General features: G+C 41.6%; 1 protein-coding gene and 1 pseudogene across 2 annotated transcripts in view; both read left to right on the top strand.

Annotated features, from left to right (window-relative positions):
- The window catches only part of LOC101162257 (liprin-beta-1), a 147,291-nt gene that overhangs the window by 2,401 nt on the left and 120,893 nt on the right, over nucleotides 1-23,997 (top strand). The gene's annotated exons all lie outside the window — the stretch shown is intronic.
- LOC101167164 lies at nucleotides 763-1,856 on the top strand (annotated as a pseudogene). The gene has a single exon (XR_911132.3). The product of XR_911132.3 is annotated as a troponin T, cardiac muscle isoforms pseudogene (transcript).

Here is a 23,997-nt window from a genome sequence, read left to right as displayed (position 1 = left end):
TAATTCTGGGTGTGTTTACTGATGTTGAGGTAATTTGGAGTGTTACACTGTCAAAATGTCATTCTGATTTTTTTACGAGTTGGAAACACGTTTGGGTGTTCTTGAAAAATTTGCTAACGCATCAACAGTGGTGTTGGACTGTGTTTTTTGTGTGTGTTTGTGTGTGTCACTACCAAGGTTGGGACTTAGCATATCACAGTAACGATAAAGACTATCATTCATCCGTTTTCAAACCTAAAATGTTTCTGGGAGACTTTTACTTTACTTTGATGGACTGCTTCAAGCTTTACTGGTCTTAAAGAACCAACATTTCTGGTTATTTAGCTTGACTGACAAGATTAGCAACATTCCTAAACCATACACTCTGCTTTAGATCTAAAAATGTCGTGAGGTGAAAAAAAGTCAGCAGTTTTGAAGGAGTTTTATAAATCGTTTTGATTGGCAGGTGGTTGTGCAGCTTGAGTTTTATTGGTTCGTATTTATCAGAACTGGACGGCTCAAGTATGCGTGTCCATCTGTTGTATTGCTGAAATAGTTCCTCACGTTGTCCTTACAAAGGAATGAGGGGCTGTGAAGGGTCAGAGTGGGCATCTCGGGGGTCTATAGGGGATAAAGAATGCCTCTGTGGCTGACAAGACCTGTTAAAGGAAAAAATAGACCTTTCCATCTGTCTGCGAGTGTCCTGTCGCTAGCCCACGCCCAGGAGGCCATCACAGGCAGGTCACATGATGAAGACCAATCCTTATAACCCCCCATCCAGCTTTCCCCAGACTCCAGTCTTCTTTTTTGTAGACTCCAGCTGGTACGTCCTCTTTGAAGCTACCGCCATGGCAGACTTTGAAGAAAGTGTTGAGTATGAAGAGGAAGAGGTTGAGGAAAAGAATGAGGAAGAGTCTAAATCCAAACACAAAACGGTTTATGTGCCTAACATGGTCCCTCCAAAGCTTCCCGATGGCGAGAAAGTGGATTTTGATGACCTCCACCGCAAGCGACTGGAGAAGGATTACAATGACCTGCAGAGTCTTATTGAGCTACATTTTTCCAGCCGTCAGAAGGAAGAGGAAGAGCTTATTTCACTGCGCAACCGTATCGAAAGCCGCCGCGCCGACAGAGCTGAACAGCAGCGTGTCCGCGCGGAGCAGGAGCGCGAGCGGCAAGCACGAGTGGCTGAGGAGAGGTCAAGGAGGGAGGAAGAGGCAGCCAAGCAGCGCGCCGAAGAGGATGCCAAGAAAAAGATGATATTCTCCAACAAATCATTCGGTGGATACCTGCAGAAGGTCGACCAGAAGAAAGGCAAGAAGCTGACAGCTCGTGAGGAGAAGAAGAAGGCCTTGATGGAGCGCAGGAAGCCGCTGAACATCGACCACCTGAACCAGGACAAGCTGCTAGAGAAAGCTCAGGAACTCTGGCAGTGGCTCTACCAGCTGCATTCTGAGAAGTTTGATCTGGCTGAGAAGCTCAAGAAGCAAAAGTACGAAATCCACGTGCTTCGGAACCGAGTCAGTGACCACCAGAGGTTCTCCAAAACTCTCAAGAGCTCTCGTGGAGCCAAGAGCAAGCCTGGTTCCAGGAAGTGAAGACAGCCACGCCTTTTTTTATTCTTTTATTTTTATAAAAGAGATCCCAGAAACTGTTTGTGTACTAAGGCACCGATCTTGATCAAAAAAGTCAAGATACTAAGTTCCTAATGAATCATATCAGTTGTTTTAGTATTGTTGTGCTGTGTTTATCTTGTCTTATCTTTATCTTGCTCCTTCATACCATCATACACTACCCTTTTTCTCACTTTTGAACTATATTTTCACTTTTTGGTATTCCTGTCTTTTCCATTAAATTTCATCCTGTGGTGATCTTTTCTTTTCTGCTGTTGCTCCTTGATCTCAAATACTTTGTTCCTCCTTCCCCCCTTGAATGGGGGGGGGGGGTGTGCTGCCAGTGGGGGGCGGGGGGGGTATGCATTGGGGGCAAAAAGTCCAACAGGTGCCGACTTATTTTCTAATCAGCTAATTTAGGCTTTTAGACACTGAGGAGTTAAGCAGTGCAATATTTAGAAACATTATTGCTAAGATTAAATTTGAAACATAGAAAAAGAAGTAAAACAAAAAATTTCTATAACATTTAGCATAATTTTAAGCATTTCTTGCATTTCTTTATCATCTAAAACTCGGGCATCAACACATAGCAACAGATATTCAAAACATAACATCCAAGAGTTTCCTGTTCCTGCTTTGTTCTGTGCAGAATCGGAAGAAACTATTTAAAGTGGGGTTCAGCATCAACTCTGAAAGAAACAGCCTGAAAACATTCAGTCAACACACAAGCCTGCAAAACACAGCATTACCTTTCTATTCTAAAAATGGAGATGGAAAACAGAAGGAGTTCTCAAAGCTTCTACACAGACCGTAAAGAGCTGAAGACGGTGAGGGATAAAAAAGGAAGTGAAGAGGTCAATCATTGGAAGGAGAGACTCATCAGTCAGTCTGCTTTTGACAACAACTAAATTTAATGGAGAAATAAAAGAGTATTTCTCCCAGAAACAAGAAAATAGCGCCACCCAGAGGACATGAATGAGACCTCTGAAGCTCGCATCAATACAAACTGAATTTAGTGACTTTTTACTTTTTTGCTAAAAAATTATTCGAGCTTTATTATTACAGAAGCTATGAGAATAATATTAATTTAAATATGTTCTTGCTGTTCTCATCTATTATTTATCCAGAGTTGAATTAAACTTATTTTCATTGTAAACTTTGTGTTGGAGTCAGATCTAGTCTAATTTAAAGTTTGTAATTATGTCCAATTTACAGTAATTTGTTATCTTTATTTTCATATTTTTATTCACCAGACTGGATTCAGACTTCTTTCATGACTCCTCCCTCGCAATCTTTGCTCACCTGTAGCCTCAGGTGGGGCTCCTAGTTAGCTTTTTTGGTAGAAGGAAAAGGTTAAGAATAAAACACCTTTTTTGATAAAGAATCCGCCCTCCTCCCACAAGGGCTATTGTGACTGCAACACTATCGTCCAATCCTCAATGCATGGATCCTTCTGAGGCAGTGATGAACAAGAAGAGGATAGAAAGAAACATAGGAAATATTTTTGAAAAATTAGGAAAAAACAAATTTCCTCTTATGCGGATAAAAATAATAATACATTTAAAACTTGAGTTCTACTCAATGGAAATATTGAAAAAGGAGTTTCTTTGTATTTGTTAAGCAATCAAATAAAAAAAGCATTTTTTTTATTAGACAATCAAATAAAAAATGTATCTGTGTTTTGTGTTTTTATTGTACTATTCCATATTTTGAATGCTTGAAATCTTTCTCTTTCGGCTTTTCCCATCAGGGGTCGCCACAGCGAATCATCCTTTTCCACCTCACTCTATCATGGACATCTTCTACCCTAACATTAGCCAACTTCATGTCCTCTGTTAAGACATCCATGTATCTCCTCTTTGGCCGTCCTCTTGCCCTCCTGCCAGGCAGCTCCATCTCCAACATCCTTCTACCAATATATCCATCCCTCCTCTGAACATGTCCAAACCATCTCAGTCTGGCTTCTCTGACTTTGTCGCTAACACAGGCAACATGAGCCGTCCCTCTGATGTACTCGTTCCTTATCCTGTCTAACCTGGTCACTCCTAAGGAGAACCTCAACATCTTCATCTCCGCTACCTCCAAATCATCTTCTTGTCTCTGTCTCACTGCTACCGTCTCTAACCCATAGAGCAGAGCTGGTCTCACCACTGTCTTGTACACCTTTCCTTTGAGTCTTGCTGACACTCTTCTGTCACACAACACTCCTGACACTTTCCTCCACCCGCTCCAACCTGCCTGCACTCGCCTCTTCACCTCTTTTCCACACTCCCCATCACACTGAACTGTTGACCCCAACTACTTAAACTCCTGCACCTTCTTCACCTCAGCCCCCTGTAACCTAACGCTTCTACCTTGATCCCTCTCGTTCAGACACATGTATTCTGTCTTACTACGACTGACCTTCATGCCTCTTCTTTCCAGAGCAAACCTCCACCTCTCTAGCTGTTCCTCCACCTGCTCTCTACTCTCACTGCAAATTACAATGTCATCCGCAAACATCATTGTCCAGGGAGATTCCTGTCTTACCTCGTCTGTCAGCCTGTCCATCAGCATAGCAAACAAAAAAGGACTCAAAGCTGATCCTTGGTGTAGTCCCACCTCCACCTTGAACTCCTCTGTCTGACCTACAGCACATCTCACCACCGTCATACTTCTCTCATACATGTCCTGAACTACTCTGACATACTTCTCTGCCACTCCAGACGACCTCATACAGTACCACAGCTCCTCCCTCGGCACCCTGTCATATGCCTTCTCTAAATCTACGAACACACAATGCAGCTCCTTCTGACCATCTCTGTACTTTTCCATCAACATTCTCAAAGCAAAAATGGCATCAGTGGTGCTCTTACGGGGCATGAAACCATACTGCTGCTCACAAATCTCCACCTTCTTCCTAAGCCTGGCTTCCACTACTCTTTCCCACAGCTTCATTGTGTGGCTCATCAACTTTATTCCTCTATAGTTGCTGCAGTTCTGCGTGTCACCCTTGTTCTTAAAGATCGGAACCAGAACGCTTCTCCTCCATTCCTCAGGCATCTTCTCACTCTCTAAAATCCTATTGAACAACCTCGTTAGAAATTCCACTGCTGTCTCTCCTAAGCACTTCCATACCTCCGCAGGTACGTCATCAGGACCAACGGCCTTTCCGCTCTTCATCCTTTTCAGAGCCTTCCTAACCTCATCCTTTCCAATCTCTGCTACTTCCTGCTCCACAACAACCACATCTTCCTCCCTTCTTTCCCTGTCATTTTCCTCGTTCATCAGCTCCTCAAAATACTCCTTCCATCTTTTCTGTACACTCTCCTGGGTTGTTAGCACCTTTCCATCTCTGTCCTTAATCACCCTTATCTGTTGCACGTCCTTCCCATCTCTGTCTCTCTGTCTGGCTAGCCTGTACAAGTCCTTCTCTCCTTCCTTTGTGTCTAACCTGTCATATAGCTCATCGTAAGCCTTCTGTTTGGCCTTTGCCACCTCTCTCTTCACTCTACGCTGCGCTTCCTTGTACTCCTGTCTACCTTCCTCAGTCCTTTCTACATCCCACTTCTTTTTAGCCAACCTCTTCCTCTGGACGCATTCCTGTACTTCCTCATTCCACCACCAAGTCTCTTTACCGTCTTTCCTCTTTCCAGATGACACACCTAGCACCTTCCTACCTGTTTCCCTGATAATCTCTGCTGTAGTTTCCCAGTCATCTGGAAGCTCATCCTGACCACCCAGGACCTGTCTCAACTTCTGCCTAAATTCCTCACAAGTTTCTTCATTCTGTAGCTTCCACCACTTGGTCTTCTTTTCTGTTTTCCCTCTCTTCTTCTTCCTGACCTCCAGAGTCATCTTACACACCACCATGCGGTGCTGTCTGGCTACACTCTCTCCTACCACCACTTTGCAGTCAATAACCTCTCTCAAATGACCTCGTCTACATAGGATGTAGTCCACCTGGGTACTCCTACCTCCACTTCTGTATGTCACTCTATGTTCCTCTCTCTTCTGGAAGTAAGTGTTGACTACAGCCATTTCCATCCTCTTCGCAAAGTCCACCACCATCTGTCCCTCCAGATTCCTTTCCTTCACACCAAACCTGCCCATCACCTCCTCATCACCTCTATTGCCCTCACCAACATGCCCATTAAAGTCTGCTCCAATAACAACTCTCTCTCCTCTGGGGATACTCTCTATGACCTCATCCAACTCACTCCAGAATCTCTCCTTCACTTCTAACTCACAGCCAACCTGTGGCGCATACCCACTGACTACATTCACCATCACCCCTTCGATTTCTAACTTTAGGCTCATCATCCTGTCTGAGACTCTTTTCACCTCTAGAACACTGTTTACAAACTCCCCCTTCAGAATCACACCTACCCCGTTTCTCTTCCTATCAACACCATGATAGAACAGTTTGTATCCTCCTCCAATACTACGTGCCTTGCTGCCCTTCCACCTTGTCTCCTGCACACACAGTACATCTACCTTCCTTCTCTCCATCATGTCTGCCAGCTCTCTGCCTTTCCCTGTCATTGTGCCAACGTTAAGAGTCCCTATTCTCAAACCTATGTTCCTGCCTTTTCCCTTCTCTCTCTGGCCACGGGCCCTTCTGCCTCCCCTCTTTCTTCGACCAACAGTAGTCAAATTTCCACCGACACCCTGTAGGTTAACAGCATTGGTGGCGGTCGTTGTTAACCCGGGCCTCGACCGATCCGGTATGTCTAAAGTGTTGTGGATGATTCGCATGGTTATTTTGGCAATTTTTACGCCGGATGCCCTTCCTGACGCAACCCTCTCTATTTATCCGGGCTTGGGACCAGCACAGAGGCAACTGGCTTGCAACCCCTGTGGCTAGATTTTTTGAATGCTTGAAATGAACTAATAAATCAAATGAAACATTTTGTTGCACCATTAGACAATCTAAGACGTGCACAACCATCAACCCTTTCACTGTAGAACAGAGAGGCAGGGGTTTTACATGGGGGTTTAGCTCAATAGCTTCCCTCCTGGACCTGCAGACATCTGGCCTCAACTCTGTGTTGAGGAGGAAAGGATTTCTCCACTAGATGGCAGTGAAAAACAGTTTAGAAAGGCTTCCAAATGCACCTCTGGGGGGAAGATTTTCTAAAGCACAAAATGTTCACAAAAGCTCATCAACCCAAACCTTTTTTATAACAACAAAAAAGACAAGGTTTTTCTATTAAAAACAAGTGTTGTTGAAAAGTTAAAGGCTGTGAAAACCTTCCTAAATGTCTCCACAGACCACATTGGGTACTCATTTATAATTTCTTTTTGACAGGAAAACTCTTTCCAGAATGCAACAGCAGTGACATTAGTCTGAAAAAGTGCAGGGAAATCTGAACCGCCTGCAGTTTCCAACTGTTGCTCTGCAAAGCTTGGCTGATGCCGAACCGCTGTTTTGCTCTCACAGCTGTGATGAGCTATTAAAGCCTGCCAGACGCGGTGGTATGCCCTCTGGTTGCCATGGAGCCGGGGAGAGGCTCTCTTTACGGTCTCTGTACCCATCCCCGATTACACTGTGTCCTCTCAGGTCTCCAGGTTTGTGCTGAAAGGAGCAGCCATGTTGCTGCAACCTGTTGATGAGATGCAGCCAGTTTCTGTTTGCAGCTGAAACAGAGAAAAGTTGCGAGACGAGCCGGCAACAGCAGCTGCAGGGTCATCAGCACAGGCATTGTTTTCTCATTAGTACCCAGCAGAGATTTGCAGATAATGTTACTGCTTGATTGACACTTCCTGGGCCAGACTTTCAGCTCCGACCGCTGCCTGCTTCAGTTCAGATCGCCTCTCTGCTCTAATTAGAAATGATTAGGAGCATTTTTTTTGTTGCCGTTTTGCCTGATACCATTATTATTCTGGCCGCAATTCAATAAAGCTCATTCCCTCAGCCTTAAAATTAATCATATTTTTGATCTAAAGTTACTCAGAGTTGAAAAAAAATATTTTCAATGACCTAAAATAGAGATAAGACGTCAAATCTGAGTTTTTTCCGTGATAGCTTCAATGATAAATAATAAAAATGTTAGAATTGAGGGGGAAAAAAACAAATTAAAGTTATTTGCTCTTAATATGCTTGAGCTAAAAATTCAATTGTGGGATGTTTTAGAAACATTTTGTTCATTCACTAAGCTCCTGTAAATTTTATGTCAATGCTAATGGAAAAAGTTTCCAGATAAGTATTTAGTATGACTCTTAAAAGGCTGAAAGAAACAGAAATGGGATTAAATCTGTTTACATTCATGTCATGAGTGCGTTAAACATGTAACACGATTCTAAACTGAAATGTCACATCTTTTAAAGTTTGTTGCATTGATTTCTTGTATAAAAAGAGCTAAAGGCTTGAAGGCTTGTTTGGTTTGACAACAGAACTCAACCATCTTTGTTTTGAGTGATGTCTGCATTATTATGGCACACAAAGGGAAAAACATCCCACCTGGAATCTCAGTATCCTGTATGACGGGGCTGTTTTCCAGCTATCCTTGCAACTCTCACTGCTGATTACCTGGAACAGGTGTGTTTAGTCAGAATGAGGAGACACCTGAGCTAATCAGCAGAAAGCAGTGCAGAGAGAATCTGATCTTGATGACCAGGATCGGGCAGTCCTAATGTAAGTAGACCGTGTGGGTTTGGAGCTGTGGACGTTTGTGGATTCTTCCTTTTTTTTTATTTGCTAAAACCCACTCATTGGCATTGTTGTAGTGTTGGTATTCAGAACAAATATAAAGTTACAACTATATTTTGGGTTTATTATTTTACGCTTTAGCCACATCTGTTATTGAAGGCTGTGAGCATGTAGGTCTACCTGTGAGTCTGTGTTTCTTGCTGATCTGTTCTATGCATTGACTGAATATGAGAACTGGACTGAGTGACCCCTCCCCCCTGGAGTTCCAAAACAGGAAGTACCCGCTGGCTCAAAGAAACCAAAATCCCATAGACTTTTATAGAGAAACTAAGGGTGTCAAATTATGAGGAATTGTGAGGAAAACTTACGATATTAGTGATCAATATTGTGATGACGATATAACTTGCGACACATTAACAAATAGCAAAACAACCAAAAACATAATTTCCATTTCACTGCAACAGTTTAATAAGAGTCAACATACCTTAAATTTTACTCTCAATTACACAAAAGGGCTCCATCCGATTGGTCAATAACGTGAAGGGGTCCATCCGATTAGTCAAATTGGTCAAATGCATAAATGGATTAATCTGATTTGTTAAATACTTCAAGCTGCATAAGATTGTTTTGGCACACTTAAAGTGTGGATGCCATGCTTTGAACAACTTTGTCAAATAAAAAAGCCCTTTAAACGCTGATTCTATTGATACCAATAGTTAGCGTCGAAAAAAATACGAAGCATATGAATAATAGACATCTTTCGAAGGAATCAGAGATTTGAATTTGCCGCTAAGAGCGCAGGCTGGAAGTGACCTCGATATGACCTGTGACGTCACGAAAGGCATTGACTTTCGCAGTTCCGCTTCGAACAGCATGTAAACAAAACAGGTAGTCTTCATTTCTCTCGTGTTTAAATCTGTTAATCATCAACATGCCAAGTCGTTGTGTGGCAGCTGGATGTAGCAATACATCTAGTGAAAGTGTATCTTGTATAAATTCCCAAAACAAGAAACGCTGCTGAAAAGGGGAAAGTTCAAGAAGGTGGACGGCGAAGGATTTTTCCCTCCAGATCTGCAGGAGAGAAGTCTGCGTTTTCGAAGGGACAAAAACCGGGAGACAAACGAAGAATTTTGAACGGAGAGTTGGGAGGAGGATCTTAGCTTCTGAGTCGAGGAAAGGCGGGTGAGCTGGAAGCGAGCGAGCCGTTTTCTGGGTCGGAGAGGACGGCGCTGGAGTCGGGAGCGGAGGCTGCTAAGCTAGTGTGCATCACGATGGATCACATTGAGGCGAAGTAGTCGTGTTTTCTGTTGTCCTTGGATCCAACTGGAGTAGTATTTCAACGCACTCAATGTTTTGCAAGAGAAGCAACAGGCCTGCAACGTTTTTTCTTTCTTTTGCTTTTGAGGTGCCGGTACCGTGAGTAAACTGAACTGTGTGTGTGTGTGTGAGCGCGCGCGCGCGCACAAGAAAAGGTTTCAAACTGGTTCAAACAGGTAAAACTGTTAATGTTCCACAGTTGTTAATGGTATACAGTAGAGGGCTGCATTGGGATTGGGTCCCGCCGGGTCCCGCGGGACCCAACGCAAATCTCGCGGGATTGGGCGGTTTGAATTGTACTGCGGGCGGGAGCGGGCGGCAAAAAAAAAACTCTGCGGGATCAGTTTTGCCATGAATATCTCATGAATATATAATAGTGGACTACGTTAGGCTGTGCGGCTGTTGGAGTCTTATGTACTGAAGCTCCGTGAAGGCACCAGGTAGAGACGCCCAATGGCCACTGTCATCTAACCTGTTGTTGGGGGTGTGCAGCGCCCCGCCCCGCCTCTTAGAAATTGTGTTCTTTAAAGCCTGATACCGCGGTCGCGTATGGGCGGAGCTATCAGCTAAAGTTCTGGTCTGATCGCTGCATGGAGCGATGTGTGCATCAATGCATGGTAGACACGAAGAATGTGGAGAGATCAGGTTTATTATTTTAAAGAGTTCTGCTTGATAATCATGTTTCCATGTTTGAGTTCATAGAATCATCCCAGAGAAAGTCTCTGCTTCAACTCCCGCAGTGAAAGCTGCGTCTCAATCTGACGCCGTGTTTCCATCTCTCTGACAGAGTTTGAAGCCAAAGCCCCTCCCCCGCCTCTTTACCTGCTTTTCCTCTCTACCTGTTCACCTGTTCACATCCTCTGCAGCTTAGAGTTATTTTCCCCGCGCTCCCAGTGTGTTCTACACAGAGAGCGCAAAATACGGTCATAGCAGGTTAACACGTTAGTCGGAACGCTGTAGCGCGACAGAAGGATGAAAGAGCTGTCAATCTATCTGGCAACACTGCGCGGGATAAGGAAGAAGCAGAGGTTTCCTGACAGGGACATGATGTCAGTTGATGAAGCAGAAAAGAACCTCAAACGAGGTTCATCGTGTTCAGATCTGCGTGCCAATGCCCCACTGAGGCGCAAAACAGCAAAAACGGGAAAAGGCTGAAGCTAAAAAAAAAAAAAAGTATTTTTCCGTCAGGAAAAAATTAATTCATAGATTTTCAGCTCTGTTGAACCATTACAATGTTTTTCTTCCTGCAAATGACTTTGACCTGCATCTATCCCAGCTGGTTCAGCGCGCTTCAGGCCGTCTGTCTGCGCGCGGACACGCGCACACTTTTTTTTACCGAACAGGATTTGTGAAAATATATTTAATGATTATGTTGCACATTACACAAAAGAGGAATGCATGAAAAGATGAGACTGGAGGAGGGACATGAATCTCTTTAATAATATCAATAAAAATACGTGTTTTTTTCTGCGGGGCGGGAGACGATACAAAATCAATGCATCTCTATTACTGTGCGGGACTAAATTCTATGAGTTTTGCGGGTGCGGGCGGGAGTGGACATACATATTGCGGGTGCGGGCGGGAGTGTAACGCATAAGTTGCGGGAGCGGGCGGGATTGGTCAGAAATTTGGCGGGTGCGGGCGGGAGCGGGATGAAGAAAATAGTCCCGCGCAGGGCTCTAGTATACAGTGACTTTGTTAACTAAAGAGTAGTAATATCTGGGAAACTTTTATTTTGTGACATTTATTTTGTAAATTGGGTTGAAAACCAGTGTTTACCTTTGTTTAGATTAGGCCAAAAGGGGACATTTTGAGTATATTTTAGGATAAGTAGAGTAATTTAATTTTATACATTTTTTACTTAATTTGAGTGGTTTATATTTTTTGTTGGGGTATCAATTTATATTTTATTTACCAAATTATTATAATTTATTAAACAAAGCCTTTGCAAAATTTGGCTAAATATTGAAAGATCTCTGGAGTCTCTTTATTTTCTTATTAGGAGACACGCTTTGATTTATCAGGTGCACCTTTTCTGGTATCCACCTGGACATTGTTCGAACCCAAGCACCCACCCCCCTACTCTAAACTAACAGGAGGGCTCCACGGGTGCTACATAAAATTGGCAACTAATCATGCCGTGTTCTGGAGTCTAGCCGAATCTTCATGCTGGCTATCGTCATCGGCATCACTAGACCTACTGCTACTTCTGCTATATCCTCCTCACTTTCGCAAAAGGGTTCGAATCGATACGGTTGCAAAAGTGACTCATCATCATGATAATCTCCGCAACTTTCCTCTTCATCTTTCTGTTCATCTGATGATAAATCGCTAATAGAGACGGTAGCATCACTCTGTGCTTCGCTATCGGTGCTAGCCATGTTGTCTGCCTTTCGTTACGTCACAAACATGGCGGCGCGAAGTCGGCGGAATGCGTGAAGCCGGCGGCCGTCCTCGTTGTTTATATCGCGTTTTTCGCTATTTATTCTTTTTCGAAAAATATTAAAAACAATCGCAACATGAAATAGAGACTATTTACTATATTTTGGCTTATTAAAATAGGCCATGTCACCCACACTTTAAGGTTACTGGTTATTGGTTAGGTTAGGTTATTGCAATCTTTGGCGACTTTTGCGTAGGTATATTGCACAGCTTGATATCGTCATAACGATAAATTTCCCATTTACTGTGCAGGCCTAGTTCTTAATAGTCCTATTTTTTCATGATATTTTTCCTGTAGTGCAAGTTATTCAAGTTATAAACTGACCAATCAGTTGCCTGAAGAAGCATCATGTCAAACATTTGAGCCGTTTTATTGACAGATTATGTGTAGCCGACTTTCAGTGGTAGGGGTGTGACCTTTCAACAAGCTCACTCCTGATGGGCGAGACTGGTTGGCCTAGAAATGTTGACTCAGACATCAATCTGCGATAAGTAGGCGGGCTTCTGAAAATGGTCAGGTGCCAAATATTTGTGTTTGGCGGGAGGAGTATGTTTTAACTTTTTAAAATGAAAAGTAACATTTGGGTTTTATGTTTGAATTGCCATATCTCTTAAAAAGTAAAAGTAATTGAATTTTTTTTTCAAAATGATTAAAACAGACGTACATTTTTTCAGGAGCTTCTTGTTCTGCAGAACATAAAGGCGCAAACATATATCGCCATGGTTACATCATCCAACAGGAATCAAGCAGGCATTTTCCATTAAGAGGAACTAAGACATGAAAAAAAACGTTTTTAGAGGATTTCTGCATTTACATTTGATCATGTTAAAGGTTGGATTCAGATTCTCTGAGGACAACAGGCCCTCAGTCATAAACATTGCCCCTGTGGATGCTAAACGCTCTCCATAATTCACTGCCATCTCCATGTTTGGTGCTGATTACAAAGTGCTTAATCAGAAAATGATCTTTCCACTGAGTGCAGTGGGTAGGCAACAGTTATTTTTATTCCTCTAGAAATGGAAGTCTTTCTAGCTTTGTTAAAGTGAAATTTCTTTTGTTTGCTCTTTCACTCTTGTACTTTTATGAACAGACCATCAATATCAGAGAGTCATTGTATCATCCCTTTGTTTTGGGGAAAAATGGGTCTGACTGAACTGATAGAATCTAAATCAGCCTATAAAATTATTGAGCAGAAGTGGAATCCAGAACTTTATGAAAGCAGGAAGCTCAAAAACAAAATTAATATATTATGATAAGTTTTGCTGCTTATTTGAATTTCCCCACATCATTTTGGTGGTTTATCTACAGCAGTTAGACTTCGGTGTTGCCCCTAAGGGAAACCATCCTGAAGGAACACTTGTGCACCTGGTCTCAGGATGCCATCAGCCTCAGGATAAAATAGCTTGCCCCGGAGATGGTGTCAGTCGGACTTATCAGCAACCCCTTCCAAATTGAGATGGGAGTTGGTAGCAGCCAGAGATATAAAGGAGATTTAGCCAATACGACAGGGCATTAATCTCTGCACTTCCTGAGCATTCTGCAAGGTTTCGAGCCTCAATCCCTGTGGGCGTGTAAAAAATGTGATGTCGCCATGCATCTTATCAGGCCCTCATTGTAAACCCTTAAAGGCAGCTCTACTGTCTGCAGCAGCATAACGCAATGCACTCTGCTCAAGTGACCTTATTTGCTTTGCTACTCAAGAAGGAAGTCATAAGTAAAGGCTCACATCTCAGGTGGGTTTTACTGAGGCGTTTTGATTTGGATCAAAAATCTTGATTTAATGTGTTTTTTGTTTGTTTTTGTTAAAAAAAAAAACATTGATTTGATATTTCCTGTCTGAATTTCTCTTCCTTAGTTCACTGTTTTTGGTAAAACTCTATTGACTGTAAACGAGAACTGGAGCGAGTGATCGTTACATCACTCAACGACATTAAGTCCATTCAGTTGCCATTTTTCCACAATACGGACGCTGCCTTGTTGCAGCCAGGCAACGTTAGTATGCAGTGATTGGTCCGAGTCGGTCTGAGTCAATGTTTCTATGGCAACCACTCTCCAACCAAGAGTGAGCTTGTTGGAAGTCAACACCTCTACTACTTGAAAGCGAGCTGCACAAAATCTCTAACTAAAATGTTTCACATGTTGGACGTGGGGGTCAGTCGGCACCACCTACCTTTATTGAGGCTTCTGTTTGGTCAGTTTATAACTTTAATAACCTGCACAATAGAAGAAATGTCATAAAATAAAAGAGGATTATTAAGAACATGTTAGCAGAGCAAGAATAGAATGACTGAATAATAGCTGTTTATCTTTCAAGAAATGTTAATAAATAGAATTTGAGCTTCTTGCAGCCAGTAGGTAGTTCCTGTTTGGAACGTCAAAAAGGGAGGGCTCACTCAGTCCAGTTCTCATATTCAGTCGATGACTGAATTTCAGAGCTTTCAAACCAAACAAATACTGAGAGTAGTTAACTAAAGCCTTAGTCACATAGATTTTTGGGTTGTCCAGGCCTGTACAGGGTTATGGAGAAGAGCAGCTGCATGTTAAAGGTTGTCTTGCAGTTCCCTTGAGGCTCATACTGCAACCTCAAGCAATGTCATGTAAATGGAACGGACGATTGTTGTTCGTGTGGTAAGTGTATCATGAAGCATTTGTAAGGCTAATGTAAGCTGTACACACTTACCACACGCACAAGTGATGCTGTTGTACGTTATCTTTACTCCACACTTTAGTCATTAGTGAGGTGCGTGTACCAGCCCAGTACTGACCGCATGCAAATGCCACCTGCACAAATTGTGCACGTGATACATGCAGTAAGTGCCCATAGAAAGCCTGTAAGATGTGGACACAAGCGACTTTGTCTAATTTTCTAATTCAATGGTCAGGCTGCAGGCAAAGAGCCCACAAGGAGTGCACTTATCATGTCAACTGTACTTATAGGCTCCTTGCTTAATGCTCAGCAATTGGCGGGGATTGAAAAAATAAAAAATACGTACACAGTGCCTGCCTCTCACCTACTTTACCCTTACTTTACCCTTGTGAGTTGTGCAAGTGTTCACTACAACCTGTCGTCCACAGCATGCCTGTAGAAAATGTGCAACAACATTCTTGCATTACAGGCTCACCGAGTTGTCTATGACCTTGATATTCGATGTGGGCCACCTGCATGCCTTGTACAGATTTGACCACCTTTTTACCCACATACAGCCCATATCCACCTTTACAGTCAGTTCAAGATTCTTGTGACTAAGGCATAACAGAAGTTACTTGCAGTTATAAGAAATACTGTGGTTTAATTAAATGAGAAAGCAGAAACATAACCAGAACTGTAAAAGCTCAGCTTATATTCAAATTCACAAAACTCCAATTGTAAGTAAAACAACCAAAACAACATTTCTTTTAAAACTGAACTTAAGACTTGGATTGTCTTGGTACTTCCTATTTAACAGATTTGAAACCATAACATTCAACAAACTAAATGAGAGGAAACTTCCTTGGAGCAAACAGCGCTTTTTCAGTGACGATAGTAAAGAAAGAAACCTGATCTGCATTAAAAACAAAAGAAAAAGGCTAAAAAACAAACGGAACAAAATTAAGAAATCTGAACAAAAGAGACAAATCCTCACATGTGCATCTACATTAATGATTAATTGATGAAGCTGTTTCAAAGCTGTGAGTTTAAGGGATTTCTGTTTATTTAAAAATTATACATGAAACCCTGCAACTCAATGATCTCCAAAGCTGCGTTCAAAGCACAAGTTGTTACAGGTAAAAGATCAATGTAAATTGTTTAATGTCATCTAGGCCTTTGTGTGCCGTTTCATCAGATCTAAAAGTTGCAAGGCAAATAGAACCATTTGAGCTTGACGCCGTCTAAGGAATCGTAAAAGGGTGTTAATTTCATGAATTACACGCATCTCTGTTTATTATAGATCTGTTAAAAATGCACAGTGAATGGACTGCTGTGCGTAATCCCATTAAGTCATGCCAACCAAGTGCGGCTGTTCTTGTGTATACTATAAATACAAGGCCACTCAGTTACCTATCAGGCAGCTATGGGGAAGGAAAAACTATGACTCACCTCTGCTGTGTAGGAGCCATTTATTCATTGAGAAACAGCTCTGACTCGACACCAGCGTTGGGTATGGGATCTCTGCTAATGCGCATAATTTGGACAGCAAACAAAACTGGAACTATGGAGGCTCATACGGCCTCCACAGGCTTCAACAAACTCCAATAATCAGTTTTAGACCTCTTGTTTTATTGATAACATCAGGTCTCACAAAATCATTGATAAAAAAGAGATGATAAATAATCAAAGAAAAACAACATTCGATCAGCTGTCTAAAAGGAAGAGAAAATAAATAATATTCAGACAAGAAAACCCAAAACAATCTCAGTTGGTTAAGTGCAGGACTGCACATGGGAAATCAGGGTTTGACCCCCATGGAGCGCGATGAGCTCTATCCAGTGCTGGTCCTTGGACAAGACCCTTCCCACTATAGACGAACTCTAGCCCCCTGTGCCTGTCCCCAGCCTGGATAAATCCAGGGTTTTGTCTGCCGTAAAAACCCTCTGCCAAACCACCTGTGGCGACCCCTGAAGAGATTTGCTGAAAGGTGAACAACAAAGAGGGTGATTCCGTTTAGTTTTATTACTTTTCTTTGATTATATTGTTTTCCCAACAAGGTTACAATACTTGTTGGTTTGTTGTTTTACTGCACAGTTTTATGGCATTTGGGAGAATAGATGTGACATCTCTATTTCAAATTCCTGTTTTTATTCTGCCAAATGTTTCCCTGTACATCTTGGCCCAAGCTGTTTCATTTGGACATGGGATTTGTTTGCGGCCATGAATCACCGTCTCTCCGGATGAGCCATATATGTAAAGGAACGAGCAGCCGTCTGCAGAGAGCCACATCTACATTCGCTCTCACGTCCTCTGCTGGGCTCTCTGTCGGGTGATTCATTGCGGCGGCTCCACCTCTGCTTCGCCATGGAAATCAGCAGAGCAGCTGGAGCGGCCCGTTGCGCTGAGGCATCGCCTCCTAACCTGTTATTACCACATGTTCTCACCACTGTCAGAGATGATGATGGTGCTGCTGCTTCCACTTGTTGGAGGCACAGGGAGGCTTCTTGTTCTCGCATCTCCCGGGATCTCCAAGCACCTTTATTACTGTCGCCGCATGATTTTGAAATCAGAACCTAATGGGAGCCTGTCAGAAGAGGTTTCAGGGTTTCATGAAAGAAGAGAACGTCTGGGCTCCTCCTGCCAGCTTGCCCTTCAAGATGAATTTCTTTCATTTAACGCTCCTCTGCAGCTCCAGCTTTGATTATTTTGTCCTTTCCACACAATCAAATACAATTATCTTTTGTTAAGAAAACCTTGCATCAATCTGTTGGCATTAGATCAGATTAGATTTGAAATCTGTTGCCTCTTTAGCAGCAGAGGCATTCTGTAGTTCATTTGTTACATTTTCCACAGAGATCTGAATCATCCGATCAGCTAAACAAACAAATTGCTTTGAGACCATTTTTAACGTTTACTTGAAGTTTCGAGGATTTTTGGAGGAGATTAAACAGTGTGAGAATTCAAATTTCTCTGGAGCAATGCCTACATGTGAAACAGAGATTGTTGAAGTTTGGTTCTCTGCTGCAGTCAGCTCTGAAAATCCTGAAGCTTTTTAGAAAATTGTAGCATAATTTAAAACAACAAAGTACATTCAGGTAAAGACATCCTGTTAACTTGAGATCATTAACCTGGCAGAGGAAGACCGAGCAGCTTTGCTTCTTTTTCCTTTTTTCTCCCATGAAAACTGAGCAAACATCCATAGGTTTGCTGGTCTTTTCTTTTTTTAAATGTTTCCAAGGGAAGCTTATTTCCCATTAATCGTTTTTTGATTCCAGTGGTTTTTAATAATGATTATGTCGTTTTAAGCCAAAAAAAAAAGAAGAAAAAAGCAGTGTCGTGTATTAGGACATAGTTTCTGTAGAGCGGCAGGAGTTCATTGGAAATTCACCCTTTGAGTTGTAGGTGGGACTGCAACCCCGCTCCCCTTCCCCTCCCTGTTACTGAGAGCTGTTTGTTCACTGCTACCTTACATCTCCTCACACTCCCAACTTCACATTATTGGTGCATCACAAATTGCGATGATGATAACAAATCTAGTCGTCTACAAGCGGATGCATCATAATTGAGCGGAGCAGGGAGCTTGTGGTCCGCCCAACACATTTTCATTACACATCTTAAATATATGTCCTCCATCGTCAGAAAAAAATGTCACAAGAACATGTTAAAAACACAAAATCACAGTATTTATCAGAGTGTGTCTTTAAAGTACCCCTCTGAGGAAAATCGCATCTTTTTATTTTAGTTTTTGAAATGTACGTGTAGCAATTTTCTTATAAAGAGAACAAATGTAGTAAAAAAATCATTTCAATTTTGCATTTCTGAGTATTTCAAATCACCACAATCCCCTGTGTTAATATTATTGACTTTTAAGATGAAACATACAATTTAAAACTGCAAAGAACTCAATTTGGAAGAAATGTCTTCAGGGATTCCACATATTCTGGTTCATGTTCTGTTTCTTATCAGTCTAATTCTGGATTTGCACACATGAGGTTCACAGCTCCTAAGAGCCCCAATCTCAAAATGGTCCATGTACAATGTTTTCCCTTATTTTTTATTGTTTCTGCTCCAAACTGCTTCAATCTAAAACAAAAAACTGCAGTCCTGAAAATCAACCAACTAAGAGATTTATTAACCTTCACTATCATGTGTCCTAAAAAATGATAATTCAATCTAATAAAGAACAATGAATATACATTATATCCATTTAATATGAAGAAAAAGGTTGAAAGTAAAGCTCCTTCTACTCACTCACCTGTTTCTTCAGCAGACGGTCGCAAATCTGACTGAGACTGACTGCAGTCTATTTTAAAATGACCTGTTTTCTGATATTTTGAATGACATTTGCCTTGTCAAGCAAAAGATCCATTTCAGCAGCAGCAGCAGCAGCACATCCTTCTGATTTTATCCACATGCTGAAAGGCCAAACAGAAAGTGCTTTCATAATCTTCTGAATGCTCTCCGGAGTTAACCACTCTGTCACCTTGCAGAAAATCTATGCAGTTAAACATTGAAAATGTTATTTCAAAAATGTTTGTGCATCCGTGACTAAAGCTGAAGGTTACAGGCACGACAAGAACAGTTTTTCTTTACCTTTATTTTTATTTTTATACCAAACTTTAGTCTTCAGGTGCTCTTTTTTTTTAACCTCACAATCTTTGAAATGTTTGTATAACCATCAAGTTCAAAGGTTTTGTCTGCCTAAACCGAGTCTAAATCTAATACTTTTTGATGTTTTCATAACAACATTTTTAAAGAAGAGTGAGGAAAGAATTTCCCCCAGTTTTTACCTGTAACACTCATTGTAGCCCCTTACATCAATACATTTCCCACGGTGCTGATTCCCCTCAATGATTCCTAAAGCTCCCTTCACCCTTTTACGCTTCGCTCCTGCTCTAATTTAAAAGACGGTTGGTGCTAACATTCAGAGCGGTTGTGTTTTACTCTCAGCAGGCTTGTGGGGGTTCAAACTATCAAACCGCATTTAAAATCAATCACAGCTGGAAAGTCCAACACTTCATTTAGACACCAGAACACTGTCAATGTGCAAAAATAGAAAAAAATGCAGTTTTTCAAAGTTATTTTGTAATTATGAACGAATTACAAAACAAAATACAAATAACTGAGAATGGGGAATTAAAAAAAACAGCAAAAAAAGGACAAACTGTAAAAATATTTTAGAAAGGACAACTGGATAAAAAACTAAAGTCAAAAACATTTACAGAAATACAAGAAAAGCAAATAAAGATCTTTAGAATAAGTCTGAAGTTGAAGCAAATCATTTGTCAGCTACTCCCGTTAGGGAGCGCCACAGCAAGTCATCCACCCCCATCAAATCCAGTCCTCTTTCACCAACCTCCCTCTTCCTCTATGCCTCTTTCATCCTTTTACCAACATCATCACTTGTTCCTTCTCTCATAAATCCAAATCATCTCAATTTGCCTTCTTGAATTTATCTCCTAAATATCTACCATATCTACCATCATCCTTTTCCTCTGGATTTATTCCTGATCCCATCTATCTTCATCACTCCAAAGAGAACCTCAACATCTTCATCTCTGCTACTTCCAGCTCTGCCTCCTGTCTTTTTTTTCAGAGTCTGTAAACCAACAACATGGCTGCTCTTACCACAGTTTTCTACACCTTTCCTTTCATTTTTCATGACACTCGTCACACCTGAAACCTTCCACCACCCGTTCTAACCTGTTTGCACACACCTCTTCACCTCTTTCCCACACTCTCTGTTGAGCCGAAGTCTTCCACTTTCTTCACATTTGCTACCTCACTGTTCCACTTCAGTTCCTCTCATTTACACACAGATACTCTGTCCTGCTGCTGCTGCTGCTGCTGAACTTCATTCAAACCTCCACCTCTCTAGATGTTCCTCCACCTGCTCTCAGTACACATCACAATGTCATCTGCAAACATCATGTACAGCACATCTCACCACTGCTCTCATCCATCCTGAACAACTTCAACATTCTTCTGTCCATCCAGACTTCCTCATCCATGGAGTTTCTCTAGTCCTTAAAAAAAAAAGACACAATGCAGCTCCTTCTTACCTTCTCTGTTCTTCTCCTGAAGTAACTTCTGAGGAAATATTACAACTGTGATTCTGTGGTCAATATCTAATCCAAAGATCACATTTTTGGATCCTGCCTTGCCTGCCCATGTGTCAAAGTGTCCTTGGGCAAGACACTAAACCCCACATTGCTCCTGGAGGTTATAGGTTGGCCCAGGTGTCAGGCAGTGGGTGTCATAGATTGTTTATGAGTGTGACGTCACTCATAGAAAATGATTTACTTCCAGCTCCAACAAAATGAAGTCAATTCAGTCGCCATTTTTTCACAATACAGACGGTCCCATGTTGGAGCCAGACAAAGTCAGTAAACAGTGTTTGGTCTGAACCTGTCTTTGTCAACATTTCCATGGCAACCACTCTCGCCAATCGGGAGTGAGCATGTTGGAAGGCCACACCCCAAACACTTGAAAGTCTGTGGGATTTTGACTTCTTGGAGCCAGTATGTACTTCCTGTGTGGAGCTTGATGGAGGAGAGGTCACTCAGTCCAGGTCTCCATACAGTCAGTGGTGTGTGAATGTGAGGGGATGGGGGGTGGGGGGGGGGACTGACTGTGAAGGGCTTTGGGCCTTGGAAGAAAGTAGAAAAACATTATTTAACTAAACACCATTTACCGTTCTTTAGCCATTAGTTGTAAATAATGTGTTTGATCCTAATTGGTCTGTAAGATGCTAATGCATGCTTTCATCATGAGTAAAATTGATTACTGTAATGCCCTACTTGCTGGCCTTCAAAAACCAACATTAGGAACCTTCAGCTTCTCCAAAATTCTGCTGCACGAGTTCTCACCAAGACCAGGAGGCGGGCTCACATCACCCCAATTTTAAAATCTCTGCATTGGCTCCCATATGCTTCAGGATTGATTTTAAGATACTTTTAACAGTTTTTAAATGTCTTAACAGTCTTGCGCCTTCTTATTGATCAGATCTTTTAGTAAAGTATGAACCCTAACGGACCCTGAGATCCTCTGGCTCTGGTCTGTTAACCATTCCGACTGTAAGAACCAAAACCTACGGAGAAGCATCTTTTCGGCACTAAGGCCCCCTTTGTGGAACAGTCTCCCAGATGACCTGAGAGCCGCAGAGAGCATTAATGTTACGGGAGAGAAGGGAAGTACCCAGGCGCAGAGAGGAGAGGAGGCAGGAGGATGCAGGGAATAGGGGGTTTAATAACAAAAACTACAAAAACCAAAACCACTGCTTAAGCAGGCTAGAATACTCGAAAGAGAGAACGCTCAAAACCAGGGAACAGCACAATTACAAACTATGGACCAGCACAGGAGGAAGGGAATGACAAGACTTAAATACATGCAGACAAACGAGACACAGGTGGAAACACTCAGGAAGGATGGGGACCAAAGTAAAACTCAAAACTACAACAAACCAGGAAACAATACAAAATAAAACAGGAAGTAACTCAAAACATGCCAGAACAAAAAGGAAACAAACCACAAGGGCAAAGAAACAGAAACCGTAACAATTAATGCTTTTAAGAAAAGGCTAAAGACCCATCTTTTTAACCTGGCTTTTAGCTCATTTTTTACTACTTTTATTTATTCATTTAGTTATTCATTTATATGTATTAATTTAGTTAGTTATTCATTTGTTTTGTTATTTATTTATTTATCCATTTTATCTTGTTTTATGAACTTAAACTCAATTCAAACGCGCTATTTTAATTAACCTTATTTCAATGTTTTATTGTTTATTGCTTTTCATTATATTTACTTTTTCATTCTCATTTTTATTTTCATTTTTATTTCCGATGCTTCCTCAGTTGGACCTCTCCCTCTGGGTCGGCTGCTGTTCAGCCACTGCAGCTCTAGATGGGAACCTGCATCACCGCTCAGCTGTGGTGGAGCGGTCCCCGCCTGTGATGCTGCATTTGGCTGTCTATGAAGCTATTCACAGAGAGGGAGGTTCCAAATGTTAGTGTTTCCAACATCTTGTTTTCTTCCTCAACCTATTTCTCATTTCTCATTGTCTTTCCCCATCAGTTAGGGGGTGGGATGTGTGAAGGGAGTGGGGGGCTGTGTGTAGGTACGGGGAGGGGGGCCCTATTTTTATATTTTTTTGCCCTCGTTTATTTTAATTTTCATGCTTGTTTTTATATTATTTTGTTTTGTTTTAATGTAAAGCACTTTGTGTTATGCTTTTAAATGAAAAGTGCTTTATAAATAAAGTTTTGGTTGGTTGGTTGGTTGATTGATTGATTGATTGATTGATTGATTGATTGATTGATTGATTGATTGATTGATTGATTGATTGATTGATTGATTGATTGAAGCATACCATTTTCAGTTGGAACCAAAATGTGGAAGAACACTCATTTATTTGTCCAAAGTCATCTTCTAGAAACGGATTCTAAAGACGCCTATTAAAAAAAATAATAGTGGAAATTTTACTTTTGTGACCACAATATCATCTAGTATATCTACAGTATATCAAGTATCTATATTTTCTGGGGGAAAAAATCTGATAAAACTCCTGCCAGATGTTCTCTTTATTACTGGTGGACGACAAAGCCATAAAGAAAATCGTCATTAGACTGCAGTGAGTTGTGGTGTTACCCAAGTGTCTGTCCATTTCTCTCTTTATCTGCGATTGTTCTTTTATGAGAAACAGATCACTCTGCTTCAGCATTGAGCTGAACCCTGACCCTTAGCGTCCAACGCCCGATAGAAATGCAGAGCAGACCTGGTTCCTGCAGGGATGAGTGATCTGCTGTTCCTCTCAATGTGTGACTTTATGTAACAGATCTTGACTACTTAACTGAATGGAAATCAAACTCCCAGGACTTGAAATGAACTTGAAGCAGCTGTTACTCTAAAACTGTTTATATTTGTTTCATGTGAGCTTCAGCAGCAAGGGGTTAAGTAACCCATAAATCAGGAGACAGCAAAGCTTTTGATTACAAGCTTTGCTACATGAATCTGTTAAGAACGAAAGATTTCACTCTAAACGCGGGCTTAGAAAACAAAGAGTAGGCAGCTTTCATTACCAAGGAAACTAATGTAAGACCCCCCCACACACCCTTTTGTGTTATTGTCCTGTACTGCAGATCAAAAGCAAGTTGTGCTGCACAAGAGATCAAAATGCTCTCTTTATATTTCACCATCAAACAGATGCAGCAGAGAGGGGCTTTTTATTTAGCTTTAAATGTCATAAAAGCACAGACCTTGTGTCTCTCATGGAGTGGTTATCTAACACTTTTCATTTGTTGGCGGTTGGCAGAAGTTCAAGGATGCAGCATGATGCCAACTGACTACAGAGACAGAAAACATCAGGAGTACAGCAGGGCAGATA

This window comes from Oryzias latipes, chromosome 23, assembly GCF_002234675.1.
Source record: "Oryzias latipes chromosome 23, ASM223467v1".
In the NCBI taxonomy this organism is placed as follows: Eukaryota; Metazoa; Chordata; class Actinopteri; order Beloniformes; family Adrianichthyidae; genus Oryzias; species Oryzias latipes.
The sequence above is the reverse complement of the archived record's forward strand: the minus strand, read 5'-3'. Positions and strand labels throughout refer to the sequence as shown.